Below are 24399 nucleotides of genomic sequence, written 5' to 3' on the forward strand. Positions count from 1 at the left end.
GATACTTGTATAAATTATAATGATATACTAATAATTTTCTTATACATTATTATCGAGAAAATTTATTTACAACTATATTATATCAGCCAGCCAATAACACAAACATGAATATTCATGACATGACTATGAGATCATATCATATTGGTGATACCTCAATGTCTGGGATATTACTGGGAAGTGGGCTAGAGGATGTGTTATTTACCTGATGCATTGATTTAATAACTGAACTTTCTGTGAGTTGATAATTGTGCATAATAAAATTTTTTATCTTATAAAGTGACAACAGTGGACTAATTAGGTACAGATTTATTACTGTAAAAATCTTTGTTTATTTTTGTATTATGTCCCTCATTCCTGAGTGCCTAAATTGTCCCATTCTTCTAAGCTTTTTGTTGGAAACCCATGATGAACTGAAGGAAACTGCCCTCATGAAAACTACATTCAGACAATAGATATAAAATTGACTGTTATAAGCGCTGAGAGGAAAAAACATGAATAAAAGACTGTAACACATTCTGACTTCAAGGGAGTGAGTGTTGTTTGTTTTACTTTATCTTTAAAATATTACCAGCTGGTACAGTAAAACACCAATTTTCTTTTTCAGCATTGTATTAACAAAGGTCCAATCAAATAAGTTGACATTCCTCCTTTGACTGACATTGTGAAGATTTTGTTTTCACACTGGGACAATAGAGCAGAGCACAGGCTGACAAAAGGCAGAAGAGGCATTTTGCCATTTATCCAGATGGGAGTACCTGAAGTGCAATTATTGATAAGGAAGTCAGAGCTGCTTCATGGTATGATGTTCCCTTGTGAGAGGCACAGATTCAGTTCTCAGTACCAGATCCGGAGCTGGGCTTTGGACCAGCAATGGGATCACCTGTGTCTTGGTTTGGTTCAGAGGGAGGAGGGGGCCACATAGCCTATTTTAGGACCTTGGTTGTGTGGGCAGTGTTTGGCCTGCCCAGCTCCTCTGGGTTTGGACCAACTCCTTTTTTAAAAAAATTTTCATATATATATGAAACAAAAAATAGCATATGAACATATATATTATTTACAAAGTTTAATACATGTGCCTTTCAGTTCTCTCCCAATACCTCCTAAAACAGCCATTTTCAACCTTTTTTATCTAGTGGCACACATAAACTAATTACAAAGATTCTGGGGCACATCAAAAAATATATTTTTTGCTAATTTGACAAAAAGTGGGTATAATTTTTGACTCATTCACACCAGACATCTATTGTTGTGTTGGCTGTTGCCATTTTTTATTTGACAATCTAAAGGAAAAGAGGTCAGTGTCCCTGACTAAAGAGTCAGGTATTACATGTTTTACAAATCCTAGCGGCACATCAGTGCACCTGCTGCGACCTACCCATTGAAAACTGCTGCCCTAAAACTATACAAAATGACTATTGGATCTACCTAGGTTTTCATTACTGTTCACATCTTTCTGTTTCCACACTGCTGAATTTTGTTTTTAAGCAACTCTTGCCTAAGATGTTTATTACTACATAGGGTTCCCTTCAAAATCTTGCTTAACTTTTGTGTGAATTTCCTGCAGCTTGCATTGTTCTGTAGAAACTTGTCACATTGCCACTCTCAGGGACTCCTCAGGAGACAAAAGCCAACTCTAAAATTAGGGGCAGTATGGTTTAGAAAAGGGAAATTTTGAGAGCCTGATCAGCATTCTACCTGTATATAAATATAGAATAGGGTAAAAGTTGAAAAAAAATACATGTAAAGGAGAAGAGAGCATGAACTTTAAGATTTCATAGATGTCCTGTATGACAATACAAGAGATAAGCAGAATAGTATGGTTGAAAACGGTGAAGGCTCTAGAATGAGGCATGGTTGTTTTTGAATCTCTGCTTTTTAATTTAGGAGCTGGTGGCTGTGAGAAGTTAATTGACCTTTCTAAACCTCAGCTTCCTCAAAGCAAAATGTTGAGAATGACTCTTGCAGATTGATTTAGTAAGATTTCAACAAATAATAGTTTCTTTTCTTCTGTATAACACCCTCTTAAGCACACAATATCAATAATTGTCTTTCTCTCTTTCCCATCTGTTTTTTAAAATATATTATGATCTTTGTCTTGACTTTGTAATGATTGGCTATTTGCACTGCCAGACCACAGTATTGTAATTTTATCAAATTCTTTTTAAGCAAAGTTTCATCCCATATCTTGGATTTTTTAGGTTATCCTGTTATCTTGCTTTTTTAGTTTAATCTTTTCAGCTTTTTTGCTCTTTCTCAAAAACAAAATTTCAATTTTCTATTATGCCATAATTAACTGAAAATAACAATGTTTAGAATCTATATATTTCAGTGCAAGTCAGATGAGTACAGAGTCAGGAAGGACAAAAGTGTTAATATCAGATTGATTCGTCTAGGACCAAAGGTTGATGAGGCCCCTGATTCTTCCTCTTGGTCACTTACTGCAGTCTCCAGGCTGCTGTGAGCTCGACCTTTGGAACTCATTGGTTATATCTCATCCTTCTGTGTTTTACTGCAAACCTGGATTTGGATCTCTGTCTACTGCACCTCTCATAGACTCACATACAATGAGCTAATATACTGACCTGGTAGATGATTGAACAACATAGGTATTTGAGATTCAGAACAGGATGCAAATCTGACACAAATAATAATTATTATTTTTTATAACAAGAGATGCATTAACAAGAAGAGGTGATAACATGGTGATGTGTCAGAAAAGTGTTGGTAAGAATCTTGGAGGATAAAGTTCTCCTTAATGTGTTTTCTTGTGTGTAGTTGCACCTGTATCAGCAAATTCTTTTAAAAAAATTGGTGGATAACAAATTTTGTAAGTCAAGTGTCAGTATTGAGCAAAATGTTAGAAAGTGCAATACTCTTCCAGGGCACATGCTATTGATTTATTTTATTGAGTTTCTACAGGTCCATTAAGGCTATGCCTTGGTGAGCTTTTTACATCTGAAAACACTATGAAAATCCATTTATAATATTTGCTCAAATAAAACATCTGTAGATGACAGCCACAGAGTTCCCCCCTCCCCAGCTAGCTTTTGATAAAGGACATATGTGCAACTTGTCTCACTTAGTCACCTGGCAGATAGTAGAAAAATCAGTTGCCAAGTGTAAGGAGTTGGAGAAAAGATGGTGGGCTTTCAAATAAAGGTCATATGAAATTGTTTTGGAAACTTTAGGGATTTTTAAAAATACTTCTATAAGACAGGAGGTTTCTTCATGTAGATAGCCCAAGGTTTATTGAAGATTATAGGACAGTGAAGGAAGGCACACTTACATAAACTTGCTTTATTTATTCAAGCTGTGCATTGCTTAGGGAATAAATGCACTATAGATTGGAAAATATGAACATGCAGGAACCTAGAAAATTAAATATTTAAATCAACTGTTAATTTATGGTCATATTCAAGGTGCTAGAATATGATATAAAATGTTTATATATCATACTTGCCTCATGGATGTGTTTCATGTGATGTGATGTATTACTTTTTCTTCTGTGCCCAAGCTGTTTTTTACCTTCATGACAACCGTGTACTACATTAATTAATGTCCTTGAGTATGAAATTGTTAAACAAAGTTTATAGGAAGTTAAGTTTGGAAAATGTAAACTGAACCAACAGAGGAGAAAAAAATGAGTATTTATAAAAGGTTGGAGCATTTACCCCTTTTAAAAACACTGACAAATGACAAAGTAGGTGATTAATGATCAAGCATTGATGCAATTTTTCTTCTTTATTCTCTATTGATATTGGTGCAAGAGACACAGCCTATGACAAGAATTCAGACAAACTAAATTCTAGTATTACCTATCTCTCCTCTAAATGTCTTGGTTTCCTTATTTTTCTCTCCTGTGATATGAAAACTAAAATACATGATTTAACATTTTATTATAAAAATAATATCTTAAACATTATTGAAAAGTTATATATCCCCAGGCTGCTGAATGACACTAACATGAAATAAATTATTGTGTCAATTGTCTTGCTGGTTGATTAGATGGTGGGTCATGTCCAAATCATGAATCAAAACCATGGATCTTATAGGCCCAGGGAGCGAGAGAGAAAACGGTGGCTGAGGTCACATCCTATGGCTTAATAATCATAAACCTGTCCAGTATGTTCACAATTTGATTTCTGGCTGTAAAGTTTAAACACTAGATTAGAAGGAGGGGGAAAAAAACCTAACATCTTAATGATCACCAGCTTCCAATATATTTCAATATAGAAATTGAAATAAAATTTTTTCTAAAGGTTATATAGATGGTGACATAATAGAAAGTTTAAAATATGATTAATGATACTGTTATAATTAATAATTGATTCAAATTGAAATCATTCTCTTTATGAGGTTTTGGGGTTCTTTTTAATATTTTTTAATCCTTGAATAAAAACTTATAACTGTGGGGTTGCCTTCACTCTTACCCAATCTTTTATGTATCATATCATGTTTCAAATCTTATCATTTATTTACTTCTCAGGGTCCTTCACTTCTTTTCTCTTCAGTCTATTGTCTCCTACTTAAAGCCTTTCTCATCTCAGGCTCAAGCAACATGTTATTCTATTTTATCAGGACCATGTGGTATGAGGTGACAAGTGATTTTAACATTTCAATGGAGGAATTACCTCCTGAAAGCTGCTTTTAAAAATGAATTTTAAGGAAGTTTACTGTGTTGCTTGATTTAGTCATTGACTAAATAGGATTTCAATTTTATTCTCCTTCAATTAGTATACTTACAAATTGGCACGGTTAAGTTGGAATTTCCCTTCCATAAATGAACTCAGTATTAAATGGTGAGCCAATTATTATGCTACATTGAACTTAAGGCATGTGCAACATTGTTACTATTTGCATATTCATTTTTAAAGCATGGAATTGTATGCATAGTAGGTTTTTGCCATACATATTTATCTGTCTAAAGACATATTTGCTCAAAGACTAAATGTAAGTAAAATAAAATCTTGTTCCAATACAAGCAGGTGTCAAAACTGTTTCTAATCAAGTTTCACTTATTGCTATATATTATAGTGATGTCCATTTAACTGATATTTTATAGGAGAAAAATTACTATAATGATTATATCAAAAGTGAGCAATTATTGAGAATACCTAAGCGATCAAGGACTTCATGTTGTTCATCCTTTCTAAATCTCACAGCCCTGTGATGTGGGCATTTGTTATGACTCTAATTTTCAGTTGAGGACTTGAGGTTTGAGAAGTTAAGAAGGTGGCACAGGATCATACAAATGTTAAGGGAGAGAAAAAATATTAAAGCAGTTTCCCGGACCATGTGTTCTTAAATTAACACTCAACCATTCCTCTTGAAACCTTGATTCCAGAGCCAACATCAGCAGTAGTACTTGGTTTCAGATAGAGATGCAGAATCTCAGGTAGAGTGAGCAATTCATACTGGTTTGCTCGGTTACATAACTCCCTTGTCTCAGGAAAACTTTTAGTTTTGGGAAAACCCGGGTTATCATCCTAATCTCAGTCCCTGCCCCTGATCCAATGAACAAGAATCTGCAGTTTAAATATCCCTGAGTCATTATGATGCACATAATAACTAAGATGCACATAGTAAGTGGGAAGCATTGCTTTTTAAAGTTTAATTCATTTAATGAATATTTTGTAAAAAGATTTCTAAAGAAACTGAATATTAGAACTGACTTTTATTCTTAGCATTGACAACAACACAACTGATCTAGTCATACACACAGTGCTCATATGGTTTAAAATTCTGATTTACTTGTCTCTAGAAGTTCACTTCTCTTGGAGGAAGTGGTCCCACTCCAAAGAAGAGACATTAAACTACTCAGAGATGCCATGATTTGAGCTCAGAGTGCTGTAAAAACTGTAAAAAATAAAATAAAAGAAAGAGAACACTGTGGGATTATTTTCATTGATTGTAGCAAGAAGGATGTAGGTTGTCAAAAATTATAATTTTAAATGAAAAGTGACATATAAATGCATTGCTATAGTACAGAACATACCTGACATCTGATTTGCCAGTCTCAGTTTGTATTCTCCCTGGATTAGGAAGCTGCATCACTTTATTAGCAAAAGCACACTTGTCATACCCCAGTTTAAATGGTATGGCTTGTTTAATAAGCCTTTCATATTTCACTTATACACTTTTATGTCTAGGATTTTGCAGATAACATTCTCCCAGCATATAAAATCTCAGGGGACATAGCTAGAATACTGAAGAAGTTGGCAGTGACTGTTTGTTTCTTATAGCATAGATTAAAAACAGTTAGACCTAGAAGAGACCTTGGGGAAAATATAGGCCATCTATTTTATGAATTAGGAAATTAAGACCTATGATAGTTAAATGCCTTGCTATGGCCATCCAGCTATTTCATAGTACAAACAAGCCCAGAATTGAGTGTGGTTGAGAACAGATCTGACAACATTAGGTTTACCCTGTGTTCTTCATATTATTTTAAATATAAATAATAACTGTTACACTGAAGGAAAATTTTACTCATATTGAATGATTATGTTATTGCAGATGTCCATTTAAGGCAAGTTGGAATATGACATTGCAGAGAGTTGCAGTGAAGATATCTCCCTTCTCCACTCATGATCAAGTCAGCAACAAGGAGTTTGAGCCTCAGGGAATTGTGTTCCACATTTGATTTAATTTTAATCTAGGGAAATTAACTCTTCTGTATTTTACTCTTGTTATATGTAAAGTAGTCTCAAATCAGTTCCCTCCCTGACTAAAGATGATTATTGGAAGGAAGACATGACTAACATCTAACACTACAAATGGGAAATAGAGAGGGGGCTTTCTCATAATTATGTAAATTTCCTTGCTAAAGACGAGAAGGGGGAGTATAAGATAGGGAGTCTGAGGCTTGAGGGGGATGAGCAGCAGTGAGATAAAGAGCAGGAAAAAGAAACTATAATCAAAATTTAAAAGTCTTCATTTCAAACTCAGAAATAGAGGAGAATAGTAAAGTGTTGAGAAGAGGAGCAAAGGTAGTAAAGGTTTTGAATTTTAAAGAAAGGACTGTGAACTTGAGAAGGAAAGTAGGGCATCTTTAATTATTTGCAAAAAGAATTAATAGCATTCAGATTCTTAAAGAAAAACTTTTATTTTTTAAAGGAACATTGATTTTTAGGGAGGTTTGGAACAGATGTGTGCAAGAGTCCATTTTTAAAGTACTTTTTCTCAGGAAAATCTTGATTAGAAATTCAATGAAGATGACACAGACCATCTTAGTAGTCAGAGGTGATTAGGGGTGGGCAAACTATGATTATTTGTAAATGAAATTTCTGGAGAAAATGAAAATTGTTGGCTGAATACCACCAAAATGCTATGAAGCAGCAGCAAGATAAGACTGTTTACATATTATTTATAAATGAAATGCTTGCTAGAGAAGATCTACATATACCTATAATGAAAGGCATTAGAAGATTATGTCTACTAAGTAAGATACTGGATTGACCTTAGGTATAGACAAGGGTAAATAAGTCTGAGAAAAAGTTTTTTGCCTAGGGAAACTAGAATAAAAGGGCTACTCTGCAATTTATCTCTGTGAGTGCCTGAAGGCATACTTGGCAGCCAGCATTGGCCATAAATACAGGCCTACATATGATTTAAGGATGAGGTTTTTCTCTTACTTCAATGCTTGAGGTGGGAGGCAAGAGAGCACAGAAGCATATAATAATTTGTGTACTTCATGCTAACAAGGGAGGAGAGGTTTACTCCAACAGCTTATACTCAGAATAGGATTTCAGGAATTCACCAGAAGTATGAAAGAAATGGCACCAAAATGAATTTGTCCAGGATATTGCATACTAATAATAGGCATGAAATGTTCAATAAATGAACATTATCAGTATCAAAATTAGTATAGGCCTATTATTAGTATGGAAACAAATTTTTCCAAAGACTACAAAGTGCTTAAGGGAATTTGATAATAAATATTAGCTGCAGCTATCTTACTTTCTAAGGCTGAAAGAGGGAAAGCAAGTTAAAGATAGAAAATAAAGTATATCTGTGCAATTATCTTTTGCTCACTGCTAACTTATTATCTAATAGGCAGGTTTGGGCCATTGAATGGAAGTTACATTGGTTCTTCATATAGCCACTGTCCCAAATACAATCCTGATAACTTTATACCTGAGTTCTACAGCAGATGCCTGACTACTCGCGTAGATATTATTCACTCTGTTCTTTGATTTACATTATAATCACTGCTCTTATTCTGGTATTTTCCCCCTAAAAATTTTCAGTCTCTCTAAAGTTGCTAAAATAAGGTCCCACATACACAAATTGATTCATCCCAATGAGGACTTAATTTGCTTTTCCCACCCTATTTCTTAGGAGTCCTCTAAATAAACTCTAGGCCCTGCTGACCCAGCCTTTCAATGTGTGGACTGTTTCCTAAACAAGGCTTTTGAGCAATCCTATCCTGACCACATCTACATCATTCTGCAATGAAACCTCTCCTTAATGTTATAGGGCATATCATATAGAATATTTGATATTTATAAAACAGAGACAGCCATATTGAATTCTATATGGTAATATCTTATATCCTTAGATATAATAACAAAACTTTAGGGCATAAAGATAGTATTTCTTCTTCGTCTGTGGGAATTGAACATGGATTAAAAAAATCCACAAGAAAGACTGGAAAAGCAGAATAAATAAAAAGAGTTAAAACTAATGAAAAATAAAAACTAAACTTGTGACAAAAGCAAATCAGAGGAAAACTCAGATAATCACCAAGATTTACATAACTTGTTAAAACATGCAGTTGACTAAAGAGAGCCCAGGTTAAGGGGTTAAAGATGATTAATAATCAGAGTAAGGTTCCCATTCATTTGCTAGCAGACCCAGAGTAAAAGATGATCAAGGAAACACAATATATGGCAAGAACTTACATGTTTTAGGAAAAATGAGTTGAAAATAATCTGTGTACTTTTATGGAAACCATATAGAAGGGTAAGTCAGATTAAATGCACAATTAAAGACAGATTCATGTTTGCAGCATGAATTAATTCTGTGAAAAGTGGAGGTTTACTTATTGTACAACTGCCTCAGCACAGAAATGATGTCAATGGGAGTAATCAAGGGCGATAAGGCTTTGACTTGGCTTCATTTCTTTGGGCTGTGTGGGTAAGTCACAATGATGTGTGTGTGTGTGTGTGTGTGTATGTTTCCACTCTCTTTTTCCATTCTACCATAACAGAGAGGCCACAGGCATCTCTGGGTATAGCCAGGACTTGAACTTACAATCTTTCCTTCTACCACTAGTCTGGTGTGTGACTTATATTTCCCTTAAAGATTATCATGAAAAGAAATAAGAAGATAGTGAGCTATGTGAAGTCTGTGGCATACCACACATATACATGTTCAGGAGAAAATGTGTCTCAGTGCCATCTCCATTTCTGGGTATTACAAGTTAATGTTCTGAAGGGAAATTTGCTACATTATAGGAAAAACTGCTCTAGCAGGGACTGGCAAAATAGAAATTGGATATGACACAAAATATTTGGAATCTTTCTGTAGAAAGGGAGAGATAATATCCATACCACATGCCACGAGAATTCACTTATAGGAGAAAATACACAGCAAACTGAATTGTGGAAAAATTATTCCTCACCAAGAAAAAGAAAATGTTGATATTGTAGTGTGGGAATTAATGAGTTTCTTAGATGTGGCATTTTGCCTTGGAAAGGAGAAAATATAGAGACGGATAAAGAAACAGAAGATCTGGCTGAACGATTAAGTGGTAAGAACATTGAGTGGGAAAAATATTTTTATAAGGTAGAGAAAAGGCAGTAAGAAAAGAAAATAAAACAAGGAAACTTAGAAAAGGAATTAGTCCTTGGTATTGGGAAAATATCTTCATAGACACCTGAGCAAAAGAGGAATGACTTGAATAAAAGATTTAAATACAAATGAGAAGAGACTGCTTTAGAGCACCAAGGTAATGGGGAAAGAAGCTGGAGATAAAGCTGTGGAATAGCTGGTGCCCAGAGAGATCCCTCAGGTTGTGGCTGCTGCTAGCCTTCCTGCTGTTATTTCTCTCTCTCTCTCTCTCTCTCTTCTTTCTCTCTCTCTCTCTTTTTCTCTCTCTACTCTTTCCCCCTCACCCCCACATTTTTTACAGAAGTCACTAGGAAGGGTTTCTATTGTAATTTGTAAGAGGACATATAGTCAATTAATATTACAGGATACTTGATTGGAAAAAATAGGTGGGCTTTTGATGAAAAGGATTTGCTAAATCAATTACTACTAGGTGTTTTCTTAATTTGAATATATATTAACAAATATATATATAACAAATAAATATATATTTAAACAAATATGTTCAGTTACAAGCAAAACAACAACAAAACAAAACAAAAAAACAAGGAAGCACAAGTGAAATCTGGGTAGAGTGGTGCATGTTTCTCATTCTTGGGGCTTCAATTTACTCATCTCCTCACCCCCAGGTCCTCTCTGGCTCATGGTGACTGCTTAGAAAATTCTTCTCCTTCTAATAGTAGTTGTTGTGTAGTTGTATAATTCTACCTCAAAAACATCATGAAAAGGTAATGAAAAAAGAGAAAGGGAAGATGTGTAAGCTATGTGCTACATACCTACAAAAAAGGAAATACTTTTTTCTTATCTCCATTTTTCTTTTTGGCTTGAGGGTATAGGCACATGAGCAGTGATGTAACTACATTTAGCTTGACATTTGTCCAAAATTCAGATTTCCTTTTCTCTCATCCATCAGTTCCACAACAATGATTGCACTCTCACTTTATTCAGAGCACAACTGTGAGCACATTTCACTGAGCCTGACTTCACTGTTGTATATAATAGGAGAAAAATGAATGGAGACATTAATGGCCTTTAACCTGTCCACAGACCGTAAAATCTGTGATCATCCTTTAGTGGACTGCAGACAGAAGTGTGAGCAGGCAAAATTGGAGGGAGGGCCTGGCTAACCTAAAAAAAAATCCCAAAATGGGAGCTGATGTTTGGTGCCTCCACTTCTCTTTCTTGTGGCTTCTGTTTCTGGAAAGTTCTGCTAGACTCTTCCATGCTGCCACTTGTTGCTCACATCCCCTCAAGTGTGTCCTTTCAGGGGAGTATTCTTTTACAGAGCATCTTCCATGATTAACTTCTACCTCTGTTTTTCTGTTCCAGTCTACCTTTCCAGTGTTGTACCTTTTTATCTGTGCTCTTCCTTTTCTAAGGGAATAACTGTGGTAAACCAAGGATGATACACAATGATGCTGATAGTATATTTTTATGATATTTAGTTTGCAAATAATTTTTATACATATGTTCTTTGGCATTCACAAGAATCTGGATAATTGCAGACAGTTACTGACAGGCTCATTTTGTAGATCATTGAACTGAGATGTTTAATATCTACACATGCATAGACAGGTAAAGTTTGGAGTTGAACCTGACTTATGTTCTTGCAAGTCCAAATATCTTAACCCTCCCAGTGACGTTTCATCTGAAATATCTTGCTTAACCACTTAGATATTCATCCTGAATGTTGGGATTTCAAGCTAGCTAGCTGGGGTGATTATTTCGTGGTAAGGGAGTACTTCCAATAATGAAAACTGAATTTATAAGGCCCTAAATTTTGGAAGAGGAAATAAGATAGTGAATAAAGTTCTCAAAATATTTAAATCAGGATATCTTTGGACAAGGCAGAATATTTGGTTTTTAATTCTATTCTCATTTGATTTGATAAAAAGTTAGCTTGCTTGACAAATCTATGAAGTATGGGAAAATGTGACTGTTATTTAACTCAAAGAGTAAAATAAAAATGTGGTATAGTTCATATAAATGAGCCAACAAACTATTAACAAATATGAACTATTAACAAGTAACTTCCAGGAGGAAGTTATAATAGGAATAAATATATTGGCAAAATCATTTATTGTTATTAAATTAACTAACAGACTAGTGATGAAAGAGAATGTGGCAAATTTCTGTTTTCAAGGTCATGATGAAAGCATATAGCATTTAAATTTTAGTATCATTAAATATATAGGGAGAATAATTTATTTAAGGAAGAAAAATTATAATGGGAAAAGGACTCATTAAAACCCTAGCTATATTTAAAGCTGATCACAAAGAAAGAATAATACAAAAGTCTGGACAGAAAACATTTAAAAAAAATCTACGAGGAAATATGAAGGAAGGATAATTGCCCTCTCTTTGAAGTAAAAATGGTATGGTTAAATTTAATTAAGAATTCTGTTACTATATGAGAATGGTTTTGGGGAGTAAACTGAAGGCATGGCTGGGAAACCACACAGTCTACTTCATCCCCCTCTTCAGGCTAGACTCATGGGCGGAAGACAAGCCATTGATTGACAACAGGCAGCCTTTCATGCTTTGAAAGTTGGTGGCTGTCTGCTAAACTCAGCGGGTTGCATAGTTCCTTTCATGAGAAACAACTGCAGTGGTTCTTGTGCACAGAAAACCTATATGCCTGGAAGTAAGCCACCACCCCTTGTCCCTGCTCCATGAAGAGTTCTGGATTTCTGCACACCCTATATTTCTATGAGCTCATCTTTTCTCTCACTCTCAATGGGGGAGAAGATTGGGCTCACTTATAAACTTGAAAACTCAGCTCATTTCTAATAAGTTCAAATTTTATGATTTAAAAATCTTTATCAGTAAATAAAGGTCAACCATCTGGCAGCAATGTGCCTATTTGGCTTCACTTTGGTTTTCTGCACTATGTTATAAAAATATTAGAGTCTAGTATGACATTAGCAAAATGTGACATCTGGGCTTATACAAAATATAGGGGTTGGCAAGGGGACTAATTTTCCTTCTGAAAAATTGCCATGGCACAAAGGGACTGAGGACAACCCAATGGCTGATAATACAGCCAGCAGCATCATCCAAAATGTCTGCCGGGAAAGCGGAAGGGGCCTAATTATCCCAGAGGATCCACTGATGGATTGAGCCTTTGAGACTATTTTAATGAAAGAGAGGTTTTTTTTTTTTTTTTCTACCTACAGTGCTAGGTGGTCATACATTTAAGAATTACATGAGGCTGCTTCAAGAAAAAAAAATACTGTAGGTATAGCAATAATAAAATGAGGCACCTTTTCAGTGAGTTTAGATGTTACAGCATTTACTTTGGGAGTTAAAAATGTATAATTAAATTTTGGCATTGCTTTTAGGTAGTAATAATTTTTATTAAATTCCTTTTTTTTGACCTCTTTTATGAGTTCAAGACAAATGGCATATTTGTTTTTTTCCCCTCAGGCTCTCTGGGTGCATTTTAACTCACAGTAATCTAAAAGATATGGAGTCACTGACAAAAAGAATACTTTGCATCTGGACAGGACTGTGGTGCAATTTCACTTAGAAGCTAATTTATTTTTTTAAGAAAAGAGAGAGGATCAAATTTAGAAATAAAATTCTCACTTTACCCCTGGGCACTCAATTTTTGTGAAGATTCAGGCACTATTAATAGCTGGTAGTAGCATCAGTGGGAAATTATAGTAGCAATTTTTTACAGGAGTTAAAAAAATACCTAAATTTTAAGAAATTTGGATATCTAAAACTATAATGCCTATCTAGGGAAAACAAGGATGAAAAATGATTAATCAGAAATCCAAATCATTAAAACAATGAAAATTTAAAGATTTTACAAAATATTGCACAGTGGTAACAGGGATACATCTACAACTTGCAGATGAAGCACGGTATTTCCTTTTTTTTTTTTTTTTTTGAATCTGATAAATGGAGGTGGCCAAAATTAAATACCATAGGCTTCCTTCTGAGTGCTTATTGCTCATCACTACCTGATTTCCTTATTTAAGATTAAAATAGCAAATTGTTGCTAATCCCCTTCTGACCTCCTGTGAGCACCTTTCTTAAGGGACCACACAGAGAGATGATTATCTAGGAGAAAGAGAACAAAGAGTGCTCTCCCCTGCTGCTCAAGCCAGGGCACTTTTGGAACCCACCTCAGTATAGAGGAAATGAAAGGTTTTAGCATTTATGGTTTCCCTCTGAAGAATTCACAGCACAGGAGAGTTTCCAGGGCCCAAGAGACAATGGGCAACCAAGCCTGGAGGGCAGGTCCCTGGGTTCCTCCAGTTTAGCTCTTGTCAGCTAATTACCACCACCCAGACCAGGGAGCTTTACCATTTGTTATTACTCCTCAGACTGAATAATTTCCATGCTAGTAGTTGGAGGGAATGACTGTGGGCTTCTGGAACTTACAGGTTTGATTCCCGGGGTTAGAAAGGGATCTAAGCACCAGCACAGTTTTTACTTGCTTTGAGGAGTTCTATCTCTGGGGAACTAGCATCACAAAAAACCCTCATAACCCCTCTGTCATTTCATGATTATAAAGATGCAGCACATTTTGTTACTGGGGAAACTGTGAGATACAGTTAGTGCCATTTGCAATGAGATTTCCTTGCCCTTTATTAGAAAAGGCTCTGCTTCTCGTTTTTCTCATGCACTTTTCCTTCTTTCCTCAGGGGATTCTCAAGATAGAAGCAGATCCTAACTCCCAGAGTTTGAAGGTTGAAGCATTCCACAGTTGCCCAGTGCACTTGGGGACTCATAAGGAAATGACCCGCGTTGCCCTTTGAGAGAACACGCAAGTCTGGTCTTGACTTTTGTATTTTCACCTGCTCCTGGCAGCTATATTGCTGCTCTGCTGGGAGGTAAGCTCAGGCCTGAGTCTGGGAGGGCAGGCTTAAATGAAGAGACCCTCCTCCGTCCTTTTCTAAGACTGAGGATTCAGCTTGAGATACATAATCTAATTGGGAATTGAGCCAGTGGTTTATGTCATAACACTGTATGCTACTAGGAACACACTCTTAAATGGTATCTCTCCATTTCCCCTTTCTTCTCATTGAGATCTAATTTGCATACAATAAAATCCATAGTTTTGGAATATGAAATTCGGTAGTTTTTACATTTTACCACTGTCGCCAATTCCAGAGCATTTTTATCACCCCAAAAGTAAAACCATGCTCATTAAGCCCAATCTCCTTTTATTACTTTGTGATGGCAACCACTAATCTACTTTTTATCCTTATAGATTTTCCTTTTTCAGACATTACACATAAGGGGAATCATGCAGTATGGAGCCTTTTACCTGGCTTCGTACACTTAACATAATGTTTTCAAAGCTCATCCAGGTTGTAGCATGTGTCAGAATTTCCTGCCTTTTGAAGGCTGAATAATAGCCCATTGTATGTGTATACCATATTCTTTTATTCATTCATCCACTGTGGAGAGTTGAGTGATTTCCACTTCTTGCTATTAAAAATATTGCTGCTAGCATCATTGTACAAGTTTTTGTGTGATTGTATGTTTTTAATTTTCTTTTATGGGCTAAGGTAAGAGAACTATCTTTTTCTTTTTTTTCTTGAGAAGCAGGTGTTCAGTGGAAAAACGTGTATTTTTTTAGGGGAGAACATGCAAAATTGGGTACAATTTCCAAGTTTGTTATCTAATTTCTCAGCCCCAGTTTTATCTGTAAAATGCATGTGAATATACCGATTTCAAAAGGATAATGTGGTTTAGGTGAGATGTTAATTCTCTCTCGAGTGAATAGAAATTCTTGATGCTTTGGCCTTAATCTTAGTTTCCACCAGTTTAACCACTAACATTTCTAGCTTAATTTTGACCCAAATATAGCAAAGAGACTAGAGGTCCTACCATTTTCTTTGTCATAGGAACTGTACAATCCTTCTGAGACCCCTTTAGTTGATCCCCATTTTTAAGGATGATCTGAGTTATTTTCTGAGTTGAATCCCCTGTGGCCCACCATTATATGAATATAAACTAACCTTGACAGTGATGTACCCTCCATTTCTCAAGTACCAACTGTCCCACTGGAGCCAGCTCAGGATCAAGGGACACCCCCCAGGCCTGGACTCTATATAGTCTTTTTTATACTTGTCCTTCTTCTAGTGACAATTAATGATTTGAGCAGCCTGATTGTGATTTATAATCCAAACCATCATTAAGAGATAATAAAAGAAAGGAGAAAGAAATGAAGATGTATTTTGGGAGACTTTTTGTGGAGAGGGAGGCTGAAACTGTACTGAGTACACTGCAAATATTGTCACATTTAATTCTCATGACAGTCCTATAAGATAGGCACCCCTTTTTTTTCCAGATGGGACAAATTGAGGATTAGATATGTCAATTAATTTGCTGAAGTTCACAAATCTTATAAGTGGCAGATTTGGTATCTGATCTCAGATAGCTTTGATGTGAAGACTCTAATTCTTTCTATAAAACTTTGGGCTCCAGAGCCATAAATAAAATCTCACTTTAGAACTGTGCTATGTAAAATGTGACATTTTCCTCAACTTTTTCTAGGTTATTCTGTGGTTAATGGGGAATCCCAGAATCTCAGTGGCTTACAGGAACAAAGGTTTATTCTTTGCCCCATTAAATATGGATAGATCTACTCTTCATGTTTTCTTCATTTTGAGTTTGTGATGAAAGAGAAGCCCTATCTGGGATGTGCCTTTCTTGTCATTAAATGTAAGGAACTGGTAAAATCATGCAACAGCTCTGAAAGCTTCTGCTTTGTGTTTAATGCATCACTTCTGCTCATAGCCCATTGGCCACAGCTAGTCATGTGGCAAAGCCTTATGTCAGTGTTGTATGAAGAATATCCCTCCTGCAGAGAAAGTCACTCTAGAGCAGTGATTGGTAGAAAATATAGTAAATATTTTGAACAATGCAGCCTTCCCTATTACCATGCAGGTAGTAGTAATGGTAAGAATTATGATATCATGCATTCCTGGACTTCTTTCTACCTTGATGGTTCCTCTATCCCATTTTCTCATGTTGGTTTTCCTCTTCCTCTAACTAGCCTCTGAACTTTGATGTATATCCTAGGATGCTTTTCAGGCTCTCCTCTCTCTCTGCACTCAAACTCCATATGACCTTATCCTGCATGGCTTTAATTACTCTCAACTTGCTGATAACTGTCTAATATACCTTTCAAGTCGTGACCTCTTTCCAGGCTCCAACTGCCTTGTGTTATCTCCACTTGGAATTTTAATGTACCGCTCAAATGTAATACATCCAAAATGGAACTTCTGAATGCTGTTCATCCCTACTGTGGGTGGCAACCTTCCCTATTGTAGTAAACGGTACCAACCTCCACTCAGTTATTCAAAGAAGAAATCTAGGGCCCCTCCCTCTCCCTCACTTCCAAGTCAAATCCATCAGTAACACATGTTATTTTCATCTTTCAGATAGTTCCATAAATGCCCACATCCCTCAGTTGTACATGAGAGCACTAACTCAAACCACTATTACCACTCACCGTGATTACTGTAGTAGTCAACTAATTGCCTTTTGTACTATTCCTTTTCTACCAAAAATTTTTCTTCACAAACTCATTAGAATATATAAATTAGGTTTTATGAATTTTCCTCTGCTAAAAACCCTAGAAAGATTTAACATATTTAAAATACAACAACAACCCATTTTATGTTATGGGTTGCAAGACCCTGTATTATCTGGCAAGTGTCCACTGTATAGATTGATGAGTTTCCCATAAATTTTGTCCACTTAGAACCTCAGAATGTGACTTTTTTTGGAAATATCTTTGCAGATGTATATGTTAAGATGAGGTCATACTGGAAAAATCTGGCTCTAAATCTAAGCCCTATATATTCATAAGAAGAGACATAGAGACATTAAGGAGATACATAAGGATGAAGGTCATATGAAGATGGAGGCAGAGATTGGAGTCATGCAGTTATAAGCCAAGGAACACCAAGGATGGCTGTCAACCACAAGCAACTAGAAGAAGAGGATGGAACAGATTCTCCCTCAAAAGCCTCCAGAAGGAAAAAAATTTGCTGATAACTTGATATCCATTTCTGGCCTCCTGAACTGTGAGAATACATTTCTCTAATTTTAAGCCAACCAGTTTTTGTTATAGCACCCCTAGGAAACCAACAATCACCTCTTCTTGCATTATTTCACCCTTGCCCTCATGAAATGATGCTACACTGGCCTTTATTTTAAAGCCTAGTCTCATCTCAGGGACACATTCTTTTACATCAAATATGATTCTGCTTATACAATTCTAACCTCTAATATTAGTTCTACAAGTTTATAGTAATTTCTTGACTCGGATGTATTCAGAAGGTGTTCATGTACTTACTTCTTTGGTGTAACATATTTCTTAGGTATACCTGAGAAATCCAAAGCATGGGGTGCACATATAATTGAAGCATCTTTAAATAGTATATTAATTTGGTTCCAAACATGAGTCAGATAAGATTGGGAAAAAAGTGAGGATAGGAAGATATTACTCAGTCCATGAAATTCATGAAATTCATGAAATTTAGGATGAAGTGATCCTCTGTGATCTGCTTTTCTCCCTTCCAAAACCAGTGACAGTAAATTTCCTCCCACTATTGTGATATCACAGAAATAAAAGGTGCCTATGTCATATAGCCACAGAGGAGATTTTCAGAGTGAAGGCAGTCAGAAATCTCAGAACATATATATTGAAAGAAAGCAACTGTTTGAGTGTGGTAGACTTTGGAACATGTACTTTTTTGTTTGTTTGTTTTTTGTTTTTTTTGCTTGTAATGTTATCCTGTGGTAAGGTTTTGGCAGGTATACACTGCCCTATTTTATTTTTAGTCTAAGGTAAATGTTTTCTGAAAAGAGATTTGTGCACTGAACTCTCCATGGCAAACTGAGATATGGCAAAACCATTCTGTTTATCCCACCCCCACTCCCTGCTTAGACAGTCAATTACCACTCTGTTGTCCATGTCAATGGGTCATTCATACATGTTCTTTGTCTAGTCCCTTCCCATTCTTTCCACAATTGTCCTCTTTCCCCATTCCCTCTGGTCACTTTCAGTGTGCTCCATGGTTGTGTGCCTGTGGTTTATTTTGTTTGTGAGTTTATTTTGTTGAATAGATTCCACTTATAGGTGAGATCATAATGTATTTGTCTTTCATTAACTGGCTTATTTCACTTAGCTTAATATTCTCGAGTTCTATCTGTGTTGTCGCAAAAGGTAGGAGTTCTGTCTGTCTGTCTCTCTCTTTCTTTCTTTCTTAAATGCAGATTGATTTTATTTATCTTTTTAGATGTCAAAGTTAATTATAAAATATTAAAAAAATTAAAACCATTATCAAGTCTCACCAATTAAACCAACATGACATCAGCACAGAAATAATAAGATCAATGAAATATAATGAACATTCTAGAGACAAACATATATATCTGTCTAACAATATAATATATGATTAAGTTGATATTTCAAATCAATGGATAAAGTATGGCTTATTCAACAAATAAGGTGCATGGACCGCTATTACTTGAAACAAAACAAATATAGAGCCCTGTTTCACACATTATACAAGAAATATTCAGGTAAGTTAAAATCAATATGTAGAATCTAAGGAGTTCTAAAAGAAAATAGAACTAATATTTTTCATGACCGCAAGTAAAATATTCAAACCTAGAAGTTATAAATTTTAACTATATAGTAATATACATATAAAAAAAGTTAAAGGACAAGGAATAGACTAGAAAAGTATTTGCAACACATCTAAAACATGGTTAATATGTTTGGGGGTTTTTTTAGGGAAAAATGTTCTATAAACCTTTAATCAACAAACGGATAAAGAATACCAAAAAGGCCTTTGAAGCTTTCTTTTAAAATAATAGAAATAGGCAAGAAACATACTAAAACAGATATAGTTTCAACAAATAGTAAAGGAATAATTAAAATAACATCATTGTCACAATCAGATTAATGAGTATTAAAAATATTGGTAATATCAAGTATTGGCAACTCTGAAAGGAACTAGGTATTCATAGAAACTTTTTCTTCATCTTAAAGCAGTCTCTTTAGCATATTTTGCAGTGCTGGTTTGTTGGAGGTGTATTCTTTTAGCCTTCTTTTGTCTGGGAAACTCCTTATTTTGCTTTCTATTTTGAGAACCTTGCTGTGTAGAGAAGTCTTGGTTGCAGACCTTTGCTTTTCATGACTTGGATTATTTCTTGCCAGTCCCTTCTGACTTTCAGGGTTTCTGTTGAGAAGTCAGCTGCTAGCTGTATTAGGACTCCCTTATATGTTATTACCTCTTTCTCCCTTGCAGCCTTTAGGATTCTCTGTTTGTCTTTGATATTTGCCATTTAAATGGTGATGTATCTTGGGGTGGGCCTTATTGGATTCTTCTTGAATGAGACCCTCTGTGCTTCCTGGACATGTATGACTTCTTCTTTCCTCCAATTAGGGGAGTTTGCCATCATTCCTTTTTAAAACAGGTTCTCTATCCCTTCTTCATCCTCTTCTCCTTCTGGTATCCCTATTATATGGATATTATTACATTTCAGGTCGTCCTGCATTTCCCTCAATGCCTCTTCATTCTTTTGGACTCTTTTCTCATTTTCTTACTCTTTCTGGGATATTTTTTTCTACCTTGTCCTTCAGCTTGCTGATTCAGTCTTCAGCTTCATCTAGCCTGCTTTTGATTCCTTCTACTGTGTTCTTCAATTCAGAAATTGTACTCTTCTTTTCCTCTTGTCTCTTATTGATAGTTTCTATGTCCTTTTTCATGCTGATGTAGTGTGCTGTAAGTTCCTTGTAGTTTCCCTGTAGTTTTTGGTAATTCTCTCTGAGCTCACTGAACGCATTGAACTTCCTTAGAACCGTTGTTTGGAACTGAATATCTGATAGTTTACTTCACTATATTACATTTAGTTCTCTTTCTGGGGATTGTTCCTTTCCCTTCAAGTGGGGCATATTTCTCATCTTCTCACTATTTGTGTGACTCTTCTCTTTTGCTTCTGCTTCCTAAGTTGATCTGTCTTGATCTCCTGACTTTGTGGTGTGAACTTCTATGGTTGGGAACTGCTGTTTTTTACTTTCTGGATCTATCTCTGATGATGTCATGTCAGACCTTAGTCAGTCTGTTTGAAACTTCCAGTAATCTACTGTTTGTGGCTGTCTCCTTCAGATGTTAATCTAGTCACTCTGCACTGAGCAGGCTGCCTTATACAGCTCACCGTGGGGTGGAGTTCCTCCTGGGGCCAGGGTTATTGGGTCCTCTCACAGGTAACCCTGCTGCCATATGGGGGAGGAGACCACACCCAGATCCCAGCTGGCTACTCCTTCTCTTCTCTCCGCAAAGCCTCCATCCCCAGTCTTTCCTCAAGTGTCAACACACCTCTCTGCACCCCCTTTAGCCAGGGATCTACTGTCTGTGGCTGCCACTCTGCACTCAGCAGGCTGCTTAGCACGGAGTGGAGTAGAATCCCACCTGCGGACAGGGCCATCAGGTCCTTTGACGCTGGTGCCGTTCAAGGGGAGTGGTCTCTGACTAAACAAGATGGCCGCTGCCACATGGGGGATGAATCAGCACTGAGATCCTGCAGGCTACTCTCTCAGTTCTCTCCCCAAAGCCTCCTACCCCAGTGTCTCCTCAGGTGTCTCTAGCCCACTCTGCCCCTGTCTTTGCCAGAGACCAGGGTAAGTGGCTGCAAATAAAAATTTATGCGTTGGCCCTTTAAACAGTCCTTTGCCTCTCCAGCTGCCTGTCTCTGGCAGAGACCAATCCTACCGCTTTTCTCAGCTGGCTGTTTTCTGTGTACTTTTTGGGCTCTGGGGCTGTGGCCTAGAGATCCCCACTTTTGGTTTAGACCCTGTTCTTCTCAGGGGGATCCCACTGGCCATTCCAATATCCTTCTGGTGCTGCCTTCCGTGGGCACCCCACTCGCCTTCTCAGGTCTGTACCATACTCCTTACCAGTTAGATTGCGCAAAAACTGATTCTTCTGTCTCTGAGGTTACAAGGCTCCTCTCTCGCTATTGTTCAGTTGTTTGTTCCAGGTGATTTCTCAACAATTTAGTTGTAATTCCAGGTGGGTCCTGGGAGGAGTTCAGTGTGACTTACATGCACTCCTCTGCCATCTTGATTCTCCAAAATTCTCTAATTTGAATTAAAAATCCTGATTTGAGTGGAGTCGTGTGAGTTCTTTATATATTTTGGAGATCAAACTCTATCTGATGTATCACTAGCAAATATATTTTCCCATACGGTTGGCTCCCTTTTCATTTTGCTGATGTTTTCTTTAGCCGTGCAGAAGCTTCTTATTTTGATGAGGTCCCACTTGTTTATTCTTTCCTTTATGTCCCTTGCTTTAGGGGATATATCGGTGAAAAAATTGCTGCATGTGATATCTGAGAGTTTCCTGCCAATGTTCTCTTCTAGGACTTTTATGGTGTTGTGACTTATATTTAAGTCTTTTATCCATCCTGAGTTTATTTTTGTATATGGTGTCAGCTGATGATCCAATTTCAATTTTTTGCATGTAGTTGTCCAGCTCTCCCAATACCATTTGTTGAAGAGGCTATTTTTACTCCACTTTATGCTTCTGCCCTCTTTGTTAAATATTAATTGACCATATATACATGGGCTTATTTCTGGGCTTTCTATTCTGCTCTACTGGTCAATGGGTTTGTTCTTGTGCCAGTACCAGCTTGTTTTGATTATAGCAGTGGGGAAAAAGGAAGGGAAGGGGCAAGTCAAGGAACATATAGCAAGGACTCATGGACAAAGCCAAAGTGGGAAAGGATTGAGGGAGGGAGATGGGGGAAGAGGGCTGGGAAAAGTGGTGGTGGGAAGGCAGAGACAAATGTATTTGAACAAAAAATAAAAAATAAATAGAAAAAAAATACAGATTTGAGGACATTTTGACAGACATGTCAGGGCCTCAAAGTGAACTTATAGATACTAATTACACAGAACTCCAATGAATAAAGAAAAGTATTTGTGTAATTTAGAACATTGTTTCTCTTTTTTTCTAGGTTGGTCACACCAGACTATAGCATTTGTTTGTTTCTAGTGAGAAAACAACTGGAAATAAACATATAAACCAACATGTATGTTATTTGAAGCATAAATGCATATTTGTGTGATTAATCTTAACTAATTTAGCAAACTGAATGGAGTTCCCATTTCATTGGTTTTTGTGGTTATTCTTTCAGGACACTTTATACATTCTTAAAATAAAGAACCCCTTCTGGTAGTATATAGATAAATATCAAAACTGAGTTATCCTTAATTGTTATAGGTATATCTAGTGCCCCAATCAAACCAATAAATCAATAATATCAATAGTTGGGAAAGAATCTTAACAAACTAACTACCCATTTTAAGAATCAAAACATAACCCCTGTTCAGTAGGGTCATGAATGTTTTCATGACTCACACTCCCACAACCTCTCCCAACAATCGCTCCCCTCAGTAGTGTTTATTACTCTGGAAGTTCTCTGTGGCTATAAGGAAGCATTTAGTTCTGTAACTTTATCATAGTATCAATTCTTTCCCTGGGTTTTTACTATATCTTGGGGATGCATTTCAGAATCAGGAGTGTCTTTGTGCATACCTCAGTGAAGTTCCCCATGTGATTTACTCAGTAATGTTTCTGTTCGTCAAAGTTCAAACTCTTGATATCATACATGACACATTTGTGCTCATTCATGCTCATGATTATATCAGAAATGAGCTTTTTAAATTTTTACAAACATTATTTTAATCATTGTATTTAATTTTTTCCACAAAAATTGAGCAGGAATCTTTATTCTTTTCACCTGATTTGGAACCAGAGTTCCTCATGGTTGGTTTTCCACTGGGGCATAAGTGTCTTGGACCCAGGTTCATTTCAAATTAGTCCTGAATCTGGAGACTGGGTAGAAGATCAGACAATCAGAACTATGATAGACTGAAAAGAGCACATTAGAAATGAATTTTTTCAGGCCTACTGCAGACATAACCCTGGGGAGGATTGATTACATTAATGCAATCCTACAGGTTTAGGTAAATTCTGATGCTTGTTTTTGAGATGGGACATCTGAAGCATGAACACATTAAGAACATTGCTTGGGGGTACATAGATCTATTGAGTGCTAAAGTAAAGCCAAGTAGAACTCCTATCAGATGAAATTATACATAAATTTCTATGCTCACTTGTCTCACTGCCCAAAACCATGAATCCAGTGTCTGCAGGTGCTGGTCTACTTATTGTTATATCTAAGCCCACATGCTCTAAAATCTCTAAGAGAAGCCAAGTGCAAAGTGTCTTTTCGCTGGTGTCTTAGAGAGCAGGTTGCCATTGGCCTAGAGTATACAGAAAGGAACAATAAAAATAAAACAGGGAAAAAGTTAGGATTTCAATGTTGAAAAGTGGTTTGAAACAATGAGGTGCAATAACAAATCCTTTGTAAAAAAAACAATTTGTTTCACCAGATTTTAAGATTGGAACATGTGAAAATGCAGAATTATTTTTATTATAAATCTGTTACCTTTAGGGGGCCCCTTGGAGGAAATGTGCAGCATGCATACTCTTGAGAGTGTGATAGATAGGCTATACTGTG

Source organism: Pteronotus mesoamericanus, unplaced genomic scaffold (genome assembly GCF_021234165.1).
Source record: "Pteronotus mesoamericanus isolate MK-2021 breed Mesoamerican mustached bat unplaced genomic scaffold, CSHL_Meso_final contig_26, whole genome shotgun sequence".
NCBI classification, from domain to species: domain Eukaryota; kingdom Metazoa; phylum Chordata; class Mammalia; order Chiroptera; family Mormoopidae; genus Pteronotus; species Pteronotus mesoamericanus.